The sequence below is a fragment of the Ovis canadensis genome, chromosome 14, assembly GCF_042477335.2.
Source record: "Ovis canadensis isolate MfBH-ARS-UI-01 breed Bighorn chromosome 14, ARS-UI_OviCan_v2, whole genome shotgun sequence".
NCBI lineage: Eukaryota > Metazoa > Chordata > Mammalia > Artiodactyla > Bovidae > Ovis > Ovis canadensis.
The window spans coordinates 32,815,729-32,834,264 of record NC_091258.1 but is presented as its reverse complement, the minus strand read 5'-3'; the positions used below and the strand labels follow the sequence as shown (position 1 = coordinate 32,834,264).

At 43.7% G+C, this 18,536-nt stretch overlaps 1 long non-coding RNA gene across 1 annotated transcript; it reads right to left on the bottom strand.

Moving 5' to 3' along the window:
- Nucleotides 1-3,455: 3,455 nt before the first annotated feature.
- Nucleotides 3,456-16,997, bottom strand: LOC138419776 (uncharacterized). Its single transcript, XR_011249066.1, has 3 exons — nt 16,777-16,997; nt 15,504-15,688; nt 3,456-3,555 (listed from the first exon to the last, which is right to left on the bottom strand). It is a non-coding gene; the product is annotated as an uncharacterized lncRNA (long non-coding RNA).
- Nucleotides 16,998-18,536: the final 1,539 nt, after the last annotated feature.

Genomic DNA, 18,536 nt, shown 5'->3' with positions numbered 1-18,536 from the left:
TGGATCCTGGTCATCTGTGTGTCTTTATCCCTTTCCTCTGTGATGACATCAGCAGCTTTCCTAGAGCTGTCTCCTTCCCAGTACCTGCCACAGGAAGAGAGGCCAGGGGTCAAAGGCCATGTTACTGCACCTGACTGCCTTACAGGAGGGGAAAGGTCACATGGAGGGGAAATCCCAGTATGCCCTTGGTGCCACCGCTCTTGTGTGCACTTTTCCTCCTCCGTCACTGCCACCACCCTACTCTCCTGCCAAGCTCCCCATGGGGAGAGACCCAAGGGAATAAGACACTTGGCCTGAGAAGTGGGGCTAGACCCTTTTAGGGCAGATTGCGAATCAATTTCAGCTGGTGCAGGGGGCATAGGAAGCCCTGTGGACCCCTGAGAGGGAGTGTGATGAAACATTGTTTTCATCAGCATTTTCTGGAAGAAGTTTTCATGGGCTGGATTAGAGCAGAGAGTCCCCAAAACTAGTTAGTCAACCAACAAAACCAGTCTTCCACTCTCTGGGTTTCTTCCCATAGACCTCAGTCCTGAGAAGGTAAGTTGTTTGCTGGTTCACATCAGAAAGGAGTTCTGAAACTTGATATATATTTTTTTAATTATGGAAATTTTTAGATATAATCAAAATGTAGAGAATCATCTGATAAACCCCCTCCCCCGGTACCCATGACTGGGCTTCAACCGTTATTAATGCAGGGCTCCTTTTGTTTCATCTATAGCCCTGCCCATCCCCTTTCCAGCCTGGATTACTTTGAAGCTAATCCAGACTTCATATATCCTTAAGATGTTCATATTGTAAGTGCCCCCAGAAGATCTGGAGCTTCCATTCTCTTTGAGAAGAAAGGAATCTGGCCTGTTATTACTACGTCATGCAGACAAGGAGATACTGTCCTTCCTCCTCCACACACCATGGCTCCACTCTCCTTATTTGATATTATACTTCACCTCTTTATGAGAGGAAAATTGCAACTCCAGTTTTCTCCTCTGGAAATGCTCTCAGCTGGAGTGATTACAATGTTATCTCCCTGGGTTCCCCACCACCACCACTCCACTGCCCTCATCCTGCCATCTTGCCCATCCCCAGCTCTGTCGACTCTCTGGGTCTGAAGCCTGGTTTTCTACCCTACTTCCCACTCCCTCTGACCTGATTTTTGGGTGTCTCTCCCTTGTTCCCCACAATAGATAAGCAGATGGTCCTGGGGAACTTGAAAGCCTGAAACCACCCCCTTTCCCATTTCCTGCACCCAGCACAGAACCATCTCTCTTCCCATGTACCGTACCAGCCTGCCAGTTGCTGCTCATCCTGGAATCAAAGGGATAATTGGGGCTTCTGATCTAAACACAGGCTGACCTTGAACTCCCACATGTTATCTCTGCTCCAGCAATACTCCTTGAATAATTAATCAATGCAAAAGAAAGTTGGGGAGAAAAAAAAAACGCAGCAAAAATTATGATTATTACTTAAAGAGCTGGAGAAAGATAGCGAGGTCCTTCTAAAGTTACAACACCATCTTTAGCAGCTGCAGGGTACATTAAAGCGAGGGGCCGGGGGAGGGAAGATAGGGTATATTTCAAAGCTGACGGCTGCAGTAACAAAACGCGAGGGGGGTGTTGTGTGGAATACGCCAAGTGTTTGAAGTGGACAAGATTTCTAGCATGTTGCCTTGATGCCTGTACATACTTAATAACAGATGTTTGGTCTCTCTAGGCAGATAATTGTCCTGCTGTAAGGTTGACTTGACCTGCCTGAGTGATCCGGCTTCGAACACCCCAGCAGTAACAAACGAGCCCAGCTCCTCTCTGTTTTACTAGCGGAATGCGCAGCCACGCTTCCTTTTAAGCACATAATTACTCGGCGGCAACTGAAGCCCATCCATCCCCTCTCCTAATGGCCACGGAGCCATTCGGCCATAATTTATGGGGACAGGGTTCAAAGTTTTAATAATATTTGGATAATATCATTGCCCACACGTCGGTGGCGTTGTGATGAATAGAAGGAGAGTGGGCTGATTTCGATTCCATGCATGACAGTGCGAGCCTTAACGACTGGGTGCCCCGCATGGCCTTTATGGAAACTGCCACCAGACCATCGGCTCATGAATTATAGATCTGGGCATGAAGGATTATAAACAGCAGTGGGGATCACACAGGGACGCTTGTTCATGAGGAACTGTCCTGTTAGTGCCTCTTCCTTATGCAGATAAATGAATTGCAGGGAATACCTAAACGGCGTAAATAAACCCTTAGTGGATAACAGATTAGCACATCAACATAAAAAACCCAGTGCCGGGGCCTGCTCGGGGATATTTATGTTTATACTCTCTGCTCAAGTGGCTCCCTGGTTTTTTGGCTTCTTCCTGCTCACCTCATAATTCCCACATCCTAACGGCACCTCTGGGCATGTTTCTCGGATGCTCTGCGAAGCCCGTTGGCATCATACACAAGTTTGCTCAAAGAATCACCTTGGGGCAGGCTGAGGGATAAAAGATGCTCATCCAGTTCAAGGCAGCCTTGATCAGAATTGCCTTGTGGAGTTGCAGGATGACCTCCAAACTCAGGCTGTTGTTTGCTGTTGTTGTTTAGCTGCTTAGTCTTGTGTCCGACTCTTTTGCAACCCCATGGACTGTAGCCCGCCAAGTTCCTCTGACCATGGGCTTTTCCAGGCAAGAATACTGGAGTGGGCTGCCATGCCCCCCTCCAGGGGATCTTCCTAGGTCAAAGATCAAATCTACACCTCCTGCATTGGCAGGTGGATTCTTTACCTCTGAGCCATCAGGGAAGCCCATGAATTCAGGCTACACCGCCGGAGAGCAGGTGGCAACAGCAAGCCAGAGAAGGGGAGGGACTCCCCCTAAATGATGTAACTTTGTTGCCAAGTCAAGATTCCCGACTCCCAAGTGTTGCCCCAGGCTGCCTTATCTGGCCTGAGTTTTCTCTCCCTTAAATGTAAGGTTTCAACATCAGCCTCAGGTGATGGTGTTAAGACTGAAACAACAACCGGTCTGCCAACTTCCTCCTGTTCATCTAGACTGACTCACCCTAAACTTTGACAAGGTTCGTGTGCTGTAAGCAAGTGTTGAACTTACACACTCGATATCCATTTAATCTGAAGGATTTATTTGGAAAGAACAGCAATTATAACTACACCTCAGAATAACTAGGAAATGACACATTTAAATATCTTTAAATAGCTTACTGGCATTCTAAATAGCTCTCCCCTACGCCCAGGTACTGATCTTGAGTTGTCATTTGCCTGGGCCTTTTCACAAGAGACCAGGAGCAGATGGGAGCAGGTTTCAAACATCCCAGCTTCTTTCTCTAATCTGAGGTATTGTGTGCTGTGCTTTCTGCTTTCCAGAGCATCTAAAGAAATGTTATCTTTTTTCTTATACCAGGAGAAAGAAGGTAGGAGAAAGGCAACAACATTTATCCAGCCCCAACATTTTAAAAACTTACATATGAGGATTTCCCTGGTATTATGGTGTGCTTCCACTGCAGCGGGCATAGGTTCGATCCCTGGTGGGGGAACTAAGACCCCACATTCAGTTCAGCACGGCTGAAAAACCAAACAAACAAAATTATCAAAAATTAACTTTGGGAGGTTCACAGTTTTAAGACATTTAACATATATACAGATTCCTGTAGCCACCAACACAGTTGGGATACAGAATAGCACTATCACACTGCTGTTTTTCAAAAAGTCAGATCTTCTCCCAGCTCTTAATCCCCAATCCCCATCAAGCACTGATCTGCTCTACATCACTTTTTTTTCTGTCTTCTGGGAATGTCATATAAATGGAATGATATAGTGCTCTACCTTTGGAGACTGGCTTCTTTCACCCTGCATGTCTTTGAGTTCCATCCAAGTGGTTGCCTGTATATAATACTGTCTCTCTTTCTCTCTCTTTTTTTTTTTCTGAGTCACATTCAACCGTGCACTGGACATACAGAGTTGGGATACACCAGGCACTTTCTGGGATGATAGTAATGGCTGGCAGCCATGAAATCTAGTATATTCATCTTAGTATTTTCTTATAGTGACGCATTTAATCTCTCAGCAAACCAGTGGGTCAACTACCAGCATTGTCCATTTTGCAGACAAGACAATCAAGCAGTAGAAAAGGGGACATAGATTGTCCAAGGTCACACAACAGATATTTTCAAGAATCACTTAGAAGGTTAGAACTGAGTCCAGCCTTGTATTTCATACTGGCTGATCATAATTGTAAATGTGTCTGGAGGGAGATGAGATATTTTAATCTCCAAGGAAGTGTGAAAACCTGTTAGCATTCCATTCCTGAAGCAGGCTATGCTGAGAATTGAGGGCAACTGACACGACCAGGAGGAAGACAAGAAAAGGAGGCCAAACACTTACTCCCTGTATACAAGTAGCTAAGGCCTGCTTACAGAGTTCACACCCACCTACCGCACTTGATGTGAATACCGTGGCTGAGAAACAGGATACCTCCCAACCTCTGTTCATCCTCCCTGGTCTCAGGGATTGGAACCAGAACCAGACCTGAGAATTTGGAGTTACTTACTATGAACCCCAGGGCTGTCAACCTCAGGCCTCCAGAAGGGCAATCATCAGTCATCATCCTTCTTACCCAGCCTGAGTCGCCCCTGCTGCCATTCTTAATAGAACCATAACTGCTGATAAACGTAGATGTGGATTCCAGGTGTCAACTCGTCTAATACTGCACATGTGGGGAAACTGAAAGATAATGGGCTTGCCCCAAAACACACAATACTTGAGTAGCAGAGCCAGCCTGTAACCTATATCCTTTCTCCTACTCGTCCACGCAGCCATCCATTCAGTCAACAGATTCTGTGCTTACGACATGCCAAATACTTTTCTAGATGCTGGAGACAAATGATGAATAAGACACAACATTTGCCTTCATGGAGTTGTTGTTTTTGCAGGAAGAAAGACATTAAACTAATGATCACTAAGAAATAGATCATTTAAAACCATAATAATCCAAACAATAAAACTGCCTCAAGACTCTGAGGCAATGTGTTTTCCAATAAATCTAGCTACTTCCACTTCTTAAAGGAAGAAGGGTAAAGTTTCCTGCAGTGATAGACACCTCCACAGGCCCTCTGAATAAGGGCCTGCAAAACTATGGTTATATAGTCCTATAGTACTTTATTATAGCTGTCCAATGCTGGCTCCCCAGTTTTCAGTAACAACCTGTTGATAAGACAAAGCTGAGTCTATTGATTACTGAGATGGAAAGCACCATGTTAACAGAGCTTGGGTAGCATCTTAAAGAGGGAAAGGCAAGGTCGTTTTTACCAATATTCTGTACTCTGGTTTAAGGAAGTTTTTCAAAGCAGCAGGAGGGGGAATTGGTTAGAACTGGGTAATAACCATGTTAAGATAATTGAGGATTGATGAAAACATCAAGATGATGATCTTGATGGTACGATTTCAAAGAATCTTGAAGGAATAAAGTGTTGTTGGAGGCTTTCTACTGAAAAGTTCATGGACTACTCCTGTAATGAATAGTAAAGCTAATTGACTGGGCAAGAGAATCCATGGGATGGTAAAGTTATACTAATAAAGACAGTAGAATAGTGAAGGCATGTTAGAAGAAGGTAGAAGGTTTTGGTTCTTATAAAGTAATACCTTTGTGTTATAAGCAGCCAAGAGATGCAAAAATGATGATGATGGTGGTGATAGTGATATCCACCACTCTATGCCAAATCAGTGAGTGTTAGGAAGGAGTGGGGAGATCTACTTTACAGATACTGACTCAAGCTGAGCAGGACAAAGATGCTCAGCCTGAATTCTCTACTTTGAAGCAGGAGAGCCAGGATTCACTTGTAAGTGTGTTTACCTCTGATCATGTTCTGTTGCCACCCAGCCTAAAGAAAGGAAGATAAACATCACTTGTGGATCCCATCACTGATAACAAATTCCAACCCTTTGGTTGGTGATCATTCTTTGTCTTTATTTTTTTTTTCTGTGCATTTATAGACATAATTTTAGTAATAGCTCAATTATTTTTACTCAGCTGTCCCTAGCTATTTGCTCAAGTCACATTTTTCTTTCTTGCTGGGCCAAATTCACTGCTGCTTTTCTGGAAGAAAACACTGCAAAGTTCCTTTAGAAATGACCCTTCCCTTTTCCACTCTCAGTCATGCTATTCAAATGGGGTTCACTGTCCCACCCCACTCTTGTCCTATTTTAATTATCCAGGTCTGGTCAATTGGCTTGGACATGAATCAAAGTAACTGATTCTGGGAGTCATGCAGTGGAAGCTGTGCCAAGGGAAGTCTTTCTGGGACCACTGTGGGAACATGCCCACTTTTCTCTAGAATTTTAGTCATAAAGATTCAATAAGCTTAAAGTCGCCAGTGGCATTCTTTGCCATCAACTAGGGAGAGTCTTTCTGGAGCTGAAGCTCAGAAAGAAGAAAGCAAGGCCAACATGCACTGTTCTGATAAGTTGACTGAGTTTCTGAATCTAGCTATGCCTGAAACTCCTTGAACTCTTTTGGACAATGCAAGCATAGAAACCAATAAATTCCTTTTATGGTTTAAACTAGTATGAGTCAGATTTTAACTAATAAACCTAAAATCCACAGGCTTTTCTCAGTTATTCTAAATCCTTGAACTTCATACCCAAGGCTGGACAGTTGAGTTACAACCCTGGAATTCTCAGCAATTCACCTTTCCATCATAACCACCCATAGTAACTGCTTTAGCAGCTTTATTAGTTTTCAGTTTAGCAGTTTATAAGGGCTTCCCTGATAGCTCAGTTGCTAAAGAATCTGCCTACAATTCAGGAGGCCCTGGTTCGGTTCCTGCATCAGGAAGATCCACTGGAGAAGGGTGAGGCTACCCACTCCAGTATTCTTGGGCTTCCTTTGTGACAGCTGGCAAAGAATCCGCCTGCAATATGGGAGACCTGGGTTCGACCCCTGGGTTGGGAAGATGCCCTGGAGAAGGGAAAGGTTACCCACTCAGGTATTCTGGCCTGGAGAATTCCATGGACTGGATAGTCCATGAAGTCATAAAGAGTTGGACTCGACTGAGCCACTTTCACTTTCATACTGTTCAAATCTTTTTATTCTGTGTAAATTGCTCTCATTCTGATTTGTATGTTTATTCCCCCAAGTCTAATTGAAGGATTTTACCTCAGACTGGAAGGTTAAAATTAAGGCTGTTCTCTTTGCAGGCTGCTACCCCGCCACCACCATCTTAATCACCACCACCACCGTCACCACCATCAACATCACCACCACATTACCACAGTCATCACCTTCGCCACCATCGTCACTATCTCCACCACCACCATCACCCCCATTACCATCAACACTGCCTCTGCCACCTTCATCACCATCACCACCACCACCACCTGCACGGGGCTGATCACACAGCCTTTGCAAATTCCAAAAGGGCTATCAAAGCACATCTGAGGGCTTTGTAAGTTTTTTGAGCAAGTTATTTTTGTCCTCACTGGACAGAGAGCTCTTGGATGGGAGAAACCTTCTTATTTAACACTGAACCCCCAGAAGCTTGCCTAGAATAAGAGCTCAGACAGGATATGTTCACTGAGTGATGGAACATGAGATTCTGATGAAATCCTGATTCCTGCAGAGGAAACTGAGGCAAGGCTCTTAACTCACTCCTTCCCCCCTTGATGATGAGAGTGATGATGATAATGGTAATGATTTTGATGACCCAGAACTTTATGCCAGTGCAAGGACCTGAGAATTTAAAAGGAAGACTGGGCAGGGCTCTAACATATAGGGAGCCCACTCAGTAGACTGCAGTCTTCTTGGAGGCTTGTTCCAGCTCTGATTCATTCAATGCTTGGACTCCAAAGTCTTACCAAACTGGTACCCTAAGTCAGCCAATATTTGTTGTATGAAATGATCTTTCTTTTCACTTATTTACCTTTTAACCTTTGAATTAAATTCCCAAGTACAGTGGTTCTCACATTTCAGAGGTGCATCAGAAATCCCCCAGAGGATTTGTTAAAACACAGTTGCTGAACCCTTATCGAGAGTTTCAGATTCAGCAGGTTGAGTGGGATCTGATGATCTGCATTTTTAACAAGCTCCCTGGTGATGCTGACCCTGCTGGTCCAGGGATCCCATGTTAAGAACCGCTGCTCCCATGAAAGGAGAATACAAAGTCACTGGGATTGTGAATTGGGAAGTCCAGGAAGGACCATCTTCCTACTTCATCTTCTCCCATCCTGTGCTCCACATGCAAGGCCTCAGGGCAAAGGTCAGAGGCCTCATTCAAGATACAGCAAGGAACCTGGAGCCGGAGCAGAGGCAGGCTCTACCTGGGGAAAAGGCAGATCCCTGGGGGTGAAGGGCCTCCCATTTAGCCAACAAACAGAAGGGGCTAAATCTGCAACCAGGCCCACTTTTTTTGAGTAAACACATTTCAGGGCCGCCTGTGTAAACATGCATTGTCTACTGGAGGATTAAGAACTAGCAAGGCTGGGTGGGTTTTTTTTTTTGCCTCCTGTTTCCTTCTCTTTGCCCCCCCCTTTTTTTTAAGCACTGAGAAAAGCCATTAAGGGATTAACACCCCGATTTATGAAAATGGAGAATGATAAAGGAACAATGGGGTGACAGCATTGTGTAAACGACATTGATTCATTTCAGAGACAGGACTGTTAACTGGGAGAAATGGAGAAATAAATGGGACAATGAGGAGATGCTTTTACCAGCTTGTCATTAATTAGCCGAGAGTACAATTGTTTTATTGTCCTTTTTGAAAAATACAAAATTGGTAGGAAAATACAAGCACTGAGTGAAGCGATTATTCTATGTCACGGGCTGACATCTGCTTTTCCTTTTCTCCTGAAGCTTGCCTCCGGAAGTGGTTTTTTAAGGGAGGAAAAGAAACTTGCCCCCTCCACTCAGCAGAAGGTTCTTCTGGGGTTCGGGGATGAAATAACCAACTCCACTCTCCCGTACACCTCAGATTTCTCAGCAGTGGAGGGCAGACTCACAGCTAGAAAGACCCCCTTTTGCTCCTTCATCTGGAGGAACTGAGGCCTGGAGGTGGGAGATGAGTGGGCTACTTGGGGGTCTCTGGCAGTGGGTGCGAAGGGATGAGGAATTTAGGGAAAGAAAGACAAGCTGCTAGGAGCAGCAAAGCCAGCAAAGCAGTCCCCAGTGGGTTCCACGTGCTGTGTGTTAAGTCGTTTCAGTCGTGTCCCACTCCTTGTGACCCTGTGGACTGTAGCCTCCCAGGCTCCTCAGTCCATGGGATTCTCCAGGCAAGAGTACTGGAGTGGGTTTCCATGCCCTCCTCCAGGGGATCTTCCACACCAAGGGATCAAACCTGGGTCTCCTGCATTGAGGTGGATTCTATATGGCTGAGCCACCGGGGAAGCCCATTTGGCTCTGCAGACCGATCCTCACCTATTTCATCTGCAATTGGAAGCTGAACATTTGAAATAAGCACATGTCGGGATGTATATCATGAAAAAACTTCATCAGATCACGTGTGGTGTGGTGCTTAGTCGCTGTCGTGTCTGACTCTTTGCAACCCCATGGACTGCAGCCCTCCAGGCTCCTCTGTCCATGGGATTCTCCAGGCAAGAATACTGGAGTGGGTTGCCATGCCCTTCTTCAGGGGATCTTCCCAACCCCGGATTCGAACCCAGCTCTCCTGAATTGCAGGCAGATTCTTTACCCTCTGAGCCACTAGGGAAGCCTGATCTCCAGATCAGGAAGTGGGCTCAAATCCTGACAGCAGTGGCTTCACCCCAGAAAAGTACCAGAGCCAGCCCTGTTTAGAGGAAGGATGCATGTCTCACTCAGTAAGAGTTCAGGTCGGACTTCTCTGGGCTCAGAAGATCTTCTGTCAGCTTGGGATGAGGGGGTGGGGGGAATGGATGGCATGGGCTCAGGGCCCTGGAGACTCACTGGATGGATGCATAGTAGGTCTATGTGGACTTTTATTTTTGTCTCTGCTGGGTCTTCACTGCTGCGCGGGCTTTTCTCTAGTTGTGGCGAGCTGGGGCTACTCTTCATTGCCGTGGGAGAGCTTCTCGTTGCGGGGATTTCTCTTGTTGTGGGGCTCAGGCTCCAGGGCATACCGGCTCAGTAGCTGAGATTCCCAGGCTCTAGACCACAGGCTCAGTAGTTGCAGCACACAGGCTTAGTTGCTCTGTGGCACGTGAGATCTTCCTGGACCAGGGATCAAACCCATGTCTCCTGCATCGGCAGGTGGATTCTTAACCACTGAGCCACCAGGAAAGTCCCTATGTGGATTCTTGATGGGATAAGCTGAGCCCATGCTGTCCAGATGGTCCCTACCCAGCCAGCCTAGAGGAGATGCAGCTGCAGAGCTGAGCCAGGCTGCCTGGATCTGGTTCCCAGTTGCCTCTCTGTTTCTAAGGGCCATTTGTAAATCTGAGTATCTCACATTTAGATCCTAACCTGTCAGACATAGAAAAGTTGGCCAACTGTGATTAATTCTAGAAAGAGTCAAACAATCACACAAGGGTTAATAGTACTTATTTAAGAAGAAGAAGGAAAAAAAAAGGAGCTCCCAGAAACAGTGTGCCTGGCAAAGAAACTGTAAACAGCTTTCCCATTGTTCTTGCCTCTGTGACTACTGGCCATTGTTTGGTCTTTAATCTGGAAACGCTATACATATAAATATCACCATCTTTATAGTATTGTATCTTTACAGGCAAAGATAAAACAATGGACCTTTGCATCTCTAAGCTTTATGTTTATATAAAGATATCTTTATTTGGGAAGATTATGTATGTGTGTCTCACATATAAATGTTGAGCCTTCTCAGACTTTCCTCCATTCACACCATATTCAGGGTCTCCTGTGTGCCAGGCACTGCCCCAGTGGTGGGCATACAACAGTGAACAAACAAGAAATCTCCCCGACTCCCACCCCCTATAGAATTCACATGTCTGTCTGTGAAAACAGAAAATGAATATGAAATAGAAATAGGTCACATAATAATTAGCGCTATGGAGAAAAGTGAAGCACATCTGGGGTAGGCAAGAGGGGTTATTTTATGTGAGGGAGTCAAGGGAAAGGCTCACTGATAAGGCACCAGTGGAGCACACCCCTGAGTTGGCAGCCTTGCAGGACAAAGAGTGTTCCAGGCAGCCAACAGAGCATGTGCAAAGGTCCAGAGGCAGGAGTGGAACTTGGTGGGTTCAAGGCACAGAAAGAATTAAGTTGGAGGAGTGAGAAAACGGGGACAGAGTCTAAGATAAGGTCATTTTAATGGCATTGGCATTTACTGGGAGGGCGATGGGACCGCTGAATTGGCTGTGAGCAGAGGAGCAATATGATTCAGTGTTTGCAATATAGGACAATGCTGGTTTCAATGGGTAGAATAGACCAAAGATTGTGTGATTACGGAAGATGCTCACCTAGACCACTTATTTCAGGCACCTACAAGGGTGAAATAAAGACAGACTTTATTTTGTTGGGCTTCAAAATCACTGCAGATGGTGACTGCAGCCATGAAATTAAAAGATGCTCGCTCCTTGGAAGAAAAGCTATGACTAATCTAGACAGCGTATTAAAAAGCAGAGACATTACTTTGCCGACAAAGGTCCATCTAGTAAAAGCTACGGTTTTTCCAGTAGTCATGTATGGATGTGAGAGTTGGACCATAAAGAAGGCTAAACGGTGAAGAATTGATGCTTTTGAGGTGTGGTGTTGGAGAAGACTCTTGAGAGTCCCTTGGACAGCAAGGAGATCAAATCAGTCCATCCTAAAGGAAATCAATCCTGACTATTCATTAGAAGGACTGATGCTGAAGCTGAAGCTCCAGTACTTCAGCCACCTGACGCAAAGAGCCAACTCATTAGAAAAGACCCTGATACTGGAAAAGATTGGAAGGCAGGAGGAGAAGGGGATGACAGAGGATGAGATAGTTGGATGGTGTCAATGGACACCAATGGACTACTCAATGGACAGGAGTTTGAGCATGCTCCGGGAAATAGTGAAGGACAAGGAAGCCTGGTGTGTTGCAGCCCATGGGGTCACAAAGAATCCGACACGACGGAGTGACTGAAAACAGCAACAACAGGGGCCAAACAGGTGATAAACGGAATGAATTCTGGAGAATGTTTGGAAGCGTGGCCAACAGGAGGCTACCTGCTGATGTTAAAGGGGCAACAATTCCTCACTTCCTCCTGCTTGTTGAACTTGAAAGATTTGAACATGGAGTAGCCATATCTTGTCATCTTAAAGTAAGGCTGCATTTCCTAGTGAATGCTCCTGATTTGAAAACTTTTACAGTTAAACAATGAAAACTTGAAGCCTGACAAACCACCAGTTTATACTCTTTCCTGAATCTCTTATCAGGCAAAGAGAATTCATACAATAAATCTTCTTACCATTTATTATCTGGCTACCAGGAAGCTCAAGGATAAGTTTAATTTTAAAGCACTATGACTATATTGCATAAAATTCATGGCAAAGTTATCTCCTCCCTTCTCCCAGTTCTCATACTTTAATATGATTTTTAAATGTTCAATTAAAAACCATGTGCTTCTTATTATGAGCAACCTCAAAATATGTTTTGTGAGGAATAAGTTCTAAGTAAACTAAGATATAAAAGTTACTTTTTATAATGATACTTTTACAACCAAGTATTATAGGTGTTCAGGGAAAAAAAAGATTGTGAAAACGAGTGTGCCTGTGTGTGAAGTGGCTTCAGTTGTGTCCAGCTCTTTTGCAGCCCCATGGGCTGTAGCCCACCAGGCTCCTCTGTCCATGGGAGTCTCCAGGCAAGAATGCTGGAGTGGGTTGCCATTTCCTCCTCCAGGGGATCTTCCCCACCCAGGGATGGAACACACGTCTCTTATGTCTCTTGCATTGGTAGGCGTGTTCTTTACCATTGTGCCACCTGGGACGACACCTGTGATAACATGCCTTATTAAATGTTTGCCTTACGTTTGTGAGGCTTATGCTGTCATGTCTGCAGCTTTCCCCAGGCCCAGAGCTGACTGTCACTTCTCTGCATCCTCCCCCTTGAAATGGGCCCTATCTCCAATATTCACACCCCCACCTCAAGGTTTTACCGTATGTAAAACAGATAGTGGCAATTTGCTGTATGCCTCAGGGAGCTCAAACTCCTGCCTGGTGACAACCTAGTGGGGTGGGATGGAGCGGGAGGTGGGAGGGAGGTTCAAGAGGAAGGGTCATATGTATAGCTGTGGCTGATTCGTGTCAATGTATGGCAGAAACCAATACAATATTGAAAAGCAATCATCGTTCAATTAAAAATAAATATTTTTTTTTAATGAATGGCAAGGTTAAAAAAAAAAAAGAAAAGAAAGCCCTTTGGTATATGGTAACCTCAAACTCCCAATTCCTCCTTCTTAATCCCTACCTCCCTTTCCCCTTTGGTAACCGTAAGTTTGTTTTCTCTGTCCGTGGGTCTCTTTCAGTTTTGTACGTAAGTTCATTGGTATCATTTTTTTAGATTCTACATATAAGTGATATCATAGGATATTTGTGTTTTTCTATCTGGCTTACTTCACTTCGTATTGAGTTGGCTAAAAGTTCATTTGGGTTTTTCAGTAAGATATTATGAGAAAACCCAAATGACTTTTTTGGCTAAACCCATATTATAATCTCTAAATCAACTACAATAATAAATTTTTTTTAAGTCCTTTGGTTTAGTAGCTCCATTTTACAGGAAGAAACAGTAACTTCTAGATTTGAGGAGACTTCCCAGAGGCCACTTAGAGCGGACATTTCCTGGGATGCCTGAGTGTCTTTCAACCAACACCCCCACCCCGCTCCTCTTCCTCTCAGAACTGTCTTCCCAGCCTCAGGGTTGACGGTATGTCATTTTCATGCTTTCTGACCCTGACGTTCTAACCAGAGGTTTTGGATCAAAGGTCAACCTCTGACCTAAGCTGGTCCAATTAACATCTCCCTCTTGGGAATGCTGAACTGCTAATAAGAGACAGCAACTCAATGTGTTGACCAGAAGGTACTGGTGGGGTGCTCCTGTGAGAAGGGAGAGTGATGTAGCCTGCATACAGGAAGCATCAAAGATGCAGATTAGAATTCCTATTGCCAGTCACTTCCTGGGCCCGTATTCCATTCCTGGGCTTTGATTCCATGATAGAGCTCTATAGAGAGTAAAAGTTTTTTTTTATTTTTGTTGTAAGTAAAAGAAAACTTATATAAAGTGACCTAATATGATAAAAGTATTAGTGAGTGTCACTGATGTAGCTAAAAAGTCCAGAAGTGATTCTTGACTGGTTTGGTTGCTGACCAAGGACCCAGCTTCTCTCTGTCTCTCTCTCCTGTGTTTTGTGATTAGAATTCATTCTCAGAAACCACACGGCCCTTTCCAGCTCTAGGCTTTTCTGTGGTGGTACAAAATGGCTGCAGTAGTTCCAGACCTCACACCATAAACAATGCTATCCAAAGGAAAAGAGAATCCTTTGCCCTATACATGTTCTAGGATTCACACTCATTGGCCCAGATTAGGCCACATGCCCATTTCTGAACCAATGGACAAGGAGATAAGACATACTGTTTGGATTGAACCAATCAGGACTCTCCCTTGGGGCAGAAGGTGGGGTCTGTTCCTCCAAAACCATGTGACTGATATGGGAGAAAGAATTCCCCAAAGGACAACTGGGTATTTTCAGTGGACAAGAATTAGATGTTAGACAATTAATTAGACAAGAATTAAGAAAAAACAACACAAACCAACGACATCTTAAACACTTAATACATGATTCTTTTTTGTTTGATCTTTCTTTAGTTAATTTTTAACTTTTAACCGAAAAAATCCTATCTAAATAGGTACATTTAGCAGTAATCTTCACCTTTTATTTTCATTTATCCTAGTCATTTCTGGGAAGACCTGGGGATACTCTTGACCAGTTGAAGTAGGCAAGAAGAAAAGAAGCCAAATCTTACTCATCAGGGAGATAGAAGTTTAGTTGGGCTTGGTAAAGTTCCTTGTCTCTACAAAAACTTAATAGAAATAGACTTATTGGACCAATAATAAGATATGAACAATATTTGAAAGAATTATACTAGTAAAATAATGAGTTAATTCATAATATTAAAAATGCAAATCCTACATAATTCATAATATTTAATTTACTTATAATAATCCATTTCAATCACGATTTTGTTGCCTGACTCATAGTGAAGGAATCGTAGTTTAAGTCACTGTGATTTTTTTTAAAAGACCATTTTGTTTTACTAGGTTTCTCGTATTCACTTAGTATGCACACAAATATTTGCAGAGAATAAAACTTTCAAAATCTTATTCAGTGAGAATAGTGAATAAAATTTCAAATCACCACAAACATTTAAGCCATCAATAATGCTGTATAATTTGCAAAATGGGTGTAGCTGCCCGGAAAAAAAATCCAGAAGACAATAGCTATCCATCCTTTAAGAAAATGCTGAGTCACCAATGTGCCTGATGGCAGAGAACAATGTTGTATGAAGAACACAGAGGCTGAAGTCTCAAAGTCAAAGAGCAATAAAAATGTCAGACCTTTACGTGTTGAAGACACTTTAGGAATGCCTTATCCATGGATTCTTCTTTTGTTGTTGTTTTAGTTGCTAAATCGTGTTGACTCTTTTGCAACCCTAATAACTGTAACCTGCCAGGCTCCTCTGTCCATGGAATTTCCCAGGCAAGCATACTGGAGTGGGTAGCCATTTCCTTCTTCAGGGGATCTGCCAACAGAGGAATCAAACCTGAGTCTTGTGCTTTGGCTGACAGATTCTTTACCACCAAGCCACCACGGATTCTTCTTTACGTTTACCCAAAAGGAATACGGGATTAAAATCATATGTAAATATGTATACAAAAATTCTTCCAACCTATTTAATTTCAAAATCCCAACGCTAAAATGCTGCCTGTTATTTATTTGATGATATTGTTTTCCTCCTTAGTGCTTTGTGAAATGATCACTACACCTTGACAGCATCCTGGACTCCACAGAAACATGATAGTTTCGTAACCTAAAAGCTCCCATGATACAATCCCACTGCATTATTATTCCAGGTATACTTTACTTTGCTGCTAGTGGCCATATGTTCCTTACACTACTACATACATACATGTGTGTATGTGTGTGTGCTTTGTCATGTCCGACTCCTTTGCTACATCCTGCAGCCCACTAGGCTCCTCTGTCCATGAAATTTCTCAAGCAAGAATACTGGAGTGAGTTGTCATTTCCTTCTCCAGGGGAATCTCCCCGACCCAGGGATCACACTCAAGTCTTGTGTTTCCTGCACTGGCAGGCAGACTCTTTACCACTGTGCCACCTGGGAATCCCACATACATATATATACACGTGGCTCAAATAATAAAGAATCTGCCTGCAATGCAGGAGACCCAGGTTTGATCCCTGGGTTGGGAAGATCCCCTGGAGAAGGGAATGGCTACTCACTCCAGTATTCTTGCCTGGAGAATTCCATGGACAGAGGAGCCTGGCGGGCTACAGTCCACAGGGTGGCAAAGAATCCAACACAGCTGAGCCACTAACACTTTCGCTTTCATACTCCATACACTATTCTCTCTTTACCCTGCCCCCTGCCCCATATGCCTGCATCACAGCCAAAGTATAGTAAGGCTTCATGTTGAGCTCATTCTCTGGTAAGAATACTATTCATGGTTCTATCCAAAAATGTCAGTGCATTTTTTGCAAGTTTACAATAGCACAAATGCTATTATATTCAAACTTTCTGTGGTTGAACACCTGACTTCCTCAATGAATGTAAGATCTGTAAAACATAGTAACCATATTCAAAAACATTACCATTTACTGACAGGCACGGATGATTCCAATGCAAATGAAGAGCAATTCAAACAAACAAATCCTTAGTGTTATCCAATGAAGTGCAAACAAGATCCAGATAAATGAGTGGGCACATTTACTTCCTGCTTCGGTATCTGTTCCTTATTGGTTGGTCTTTAAACTTCAGTGTCTCCATCCAAATGGGATTCATCAGCCAAGTTGCCTTGTATCTCTGGCTGTTTCTAGAAAATTAATGCTAGAATTACTGCTTGATCCACGTGAAAACATGATCCTACCTCTTGCAAATCTTTTCCCTTGTTCATGGCTGATCATTCCATTACGTCATAATTATCATACAACTATAGCGTAAATACATAGTTATTTCCATCTCTCCATCCAGATGGTCGGTTACACGATAATTACAGTATGTTTGTACTTACTGGGTTTAATTACCAGATAATCAGGAAGAACATGCAAATTGCTAGGTTGTTGTAACACAGTCCATTGAATCAAGGAAAACCTGTGTATTGCATATAAGTAAACAAGCTCTTACACGGGATTATGCCCTGTAACCTGTGACGACAAGGAGGTCTGAGATTTGTTATAGGTCCATTGTGTGGGTTCGCATTACACTTGTTGAGCTCCGATTAATGTCCAGATTATAAGGAAATGTAATGGAAGAGATGATCATGCTGCCACGCCTGCCACGGGGACAATAGGGAACCCGCCGGAGGAGTAACTGAATAAGGCGCCAGCTCTTGGCTCCGGAGTCCTACTCTGTTCCAACCTAGTGCGTTCCAGAGTCACGTGCAAGCATCTACTCTCAGCCCAAACATGTACCTGTGCAAGGGCTGGCAGAGAGCGAGGGCAAACCATCAACCAAACAAACCCCTCCCAGGAACAAAATGTCACTCGCGAAAGTCAACTTCCGGTGTGTCTTCCGGTGTGTCCTGGTTGCCACCGGTGCTGTATAGCTAAGCGCTTTTTTTTCTTCATCACACCAAGGAAAGCTGCTCAGATCAACATCTTATTCCTGTGACCGGACTACTGTTGCACACTAATTTCCCTAGTTTCCCCTTTGTGATTCCCTCTTGGAAATCCATCCGAGCTTCCAGAAGTAAAACCTACGACCTTTGCAGTCAGCCTCTCCCCTTGGGGATTGGCTTAGGGTTGGACACATGCCTCAAGCCACTTAAGGCAATCTTTCACTGCAGCCATGAAATTGAAAGACGCTTACTCCTCGGAAGAAAAGGCAATCTTAGAAGAGAACATTTTCCAGAATGCCGGGAACATCCCTCTTAGGTGTGAATGGTGAAATCGGAAGCCCCAGGCGCCACTGAAAGCCACCTTGCAATCATCAGGAAGAAACTGGGTCTTTAGTGGCATCACTGAGCCACAGGATCACACTTTACCTGAAACCTTTATTGACATTTTCCAATTACACTGAGCAGACAAACTCCCTTTATTGTTTACCTCCCTTAGAGTTGGAGTTTCTGTCATTACCATGAGAAGTATGAAAACTTGTAACACTACCATGACCTATCTGCTAGTTTATCACCGAAAAATCCCTTATAGATTTTTCATGGAACTTTCTGTCCTACTACATAGACATAAGCATCCTTCAAGTTCTGGTACATCATTTCTTTCCCCCACTCCAGTTCTATTCAGATATAATTGATATAATATATCAATTTTAGTGTAAAACATGATGATTTGATATACGTATAAATTGCAAAATGATTACCACAGTTTAGTTAATATTTATCATCTTATATAGTTAC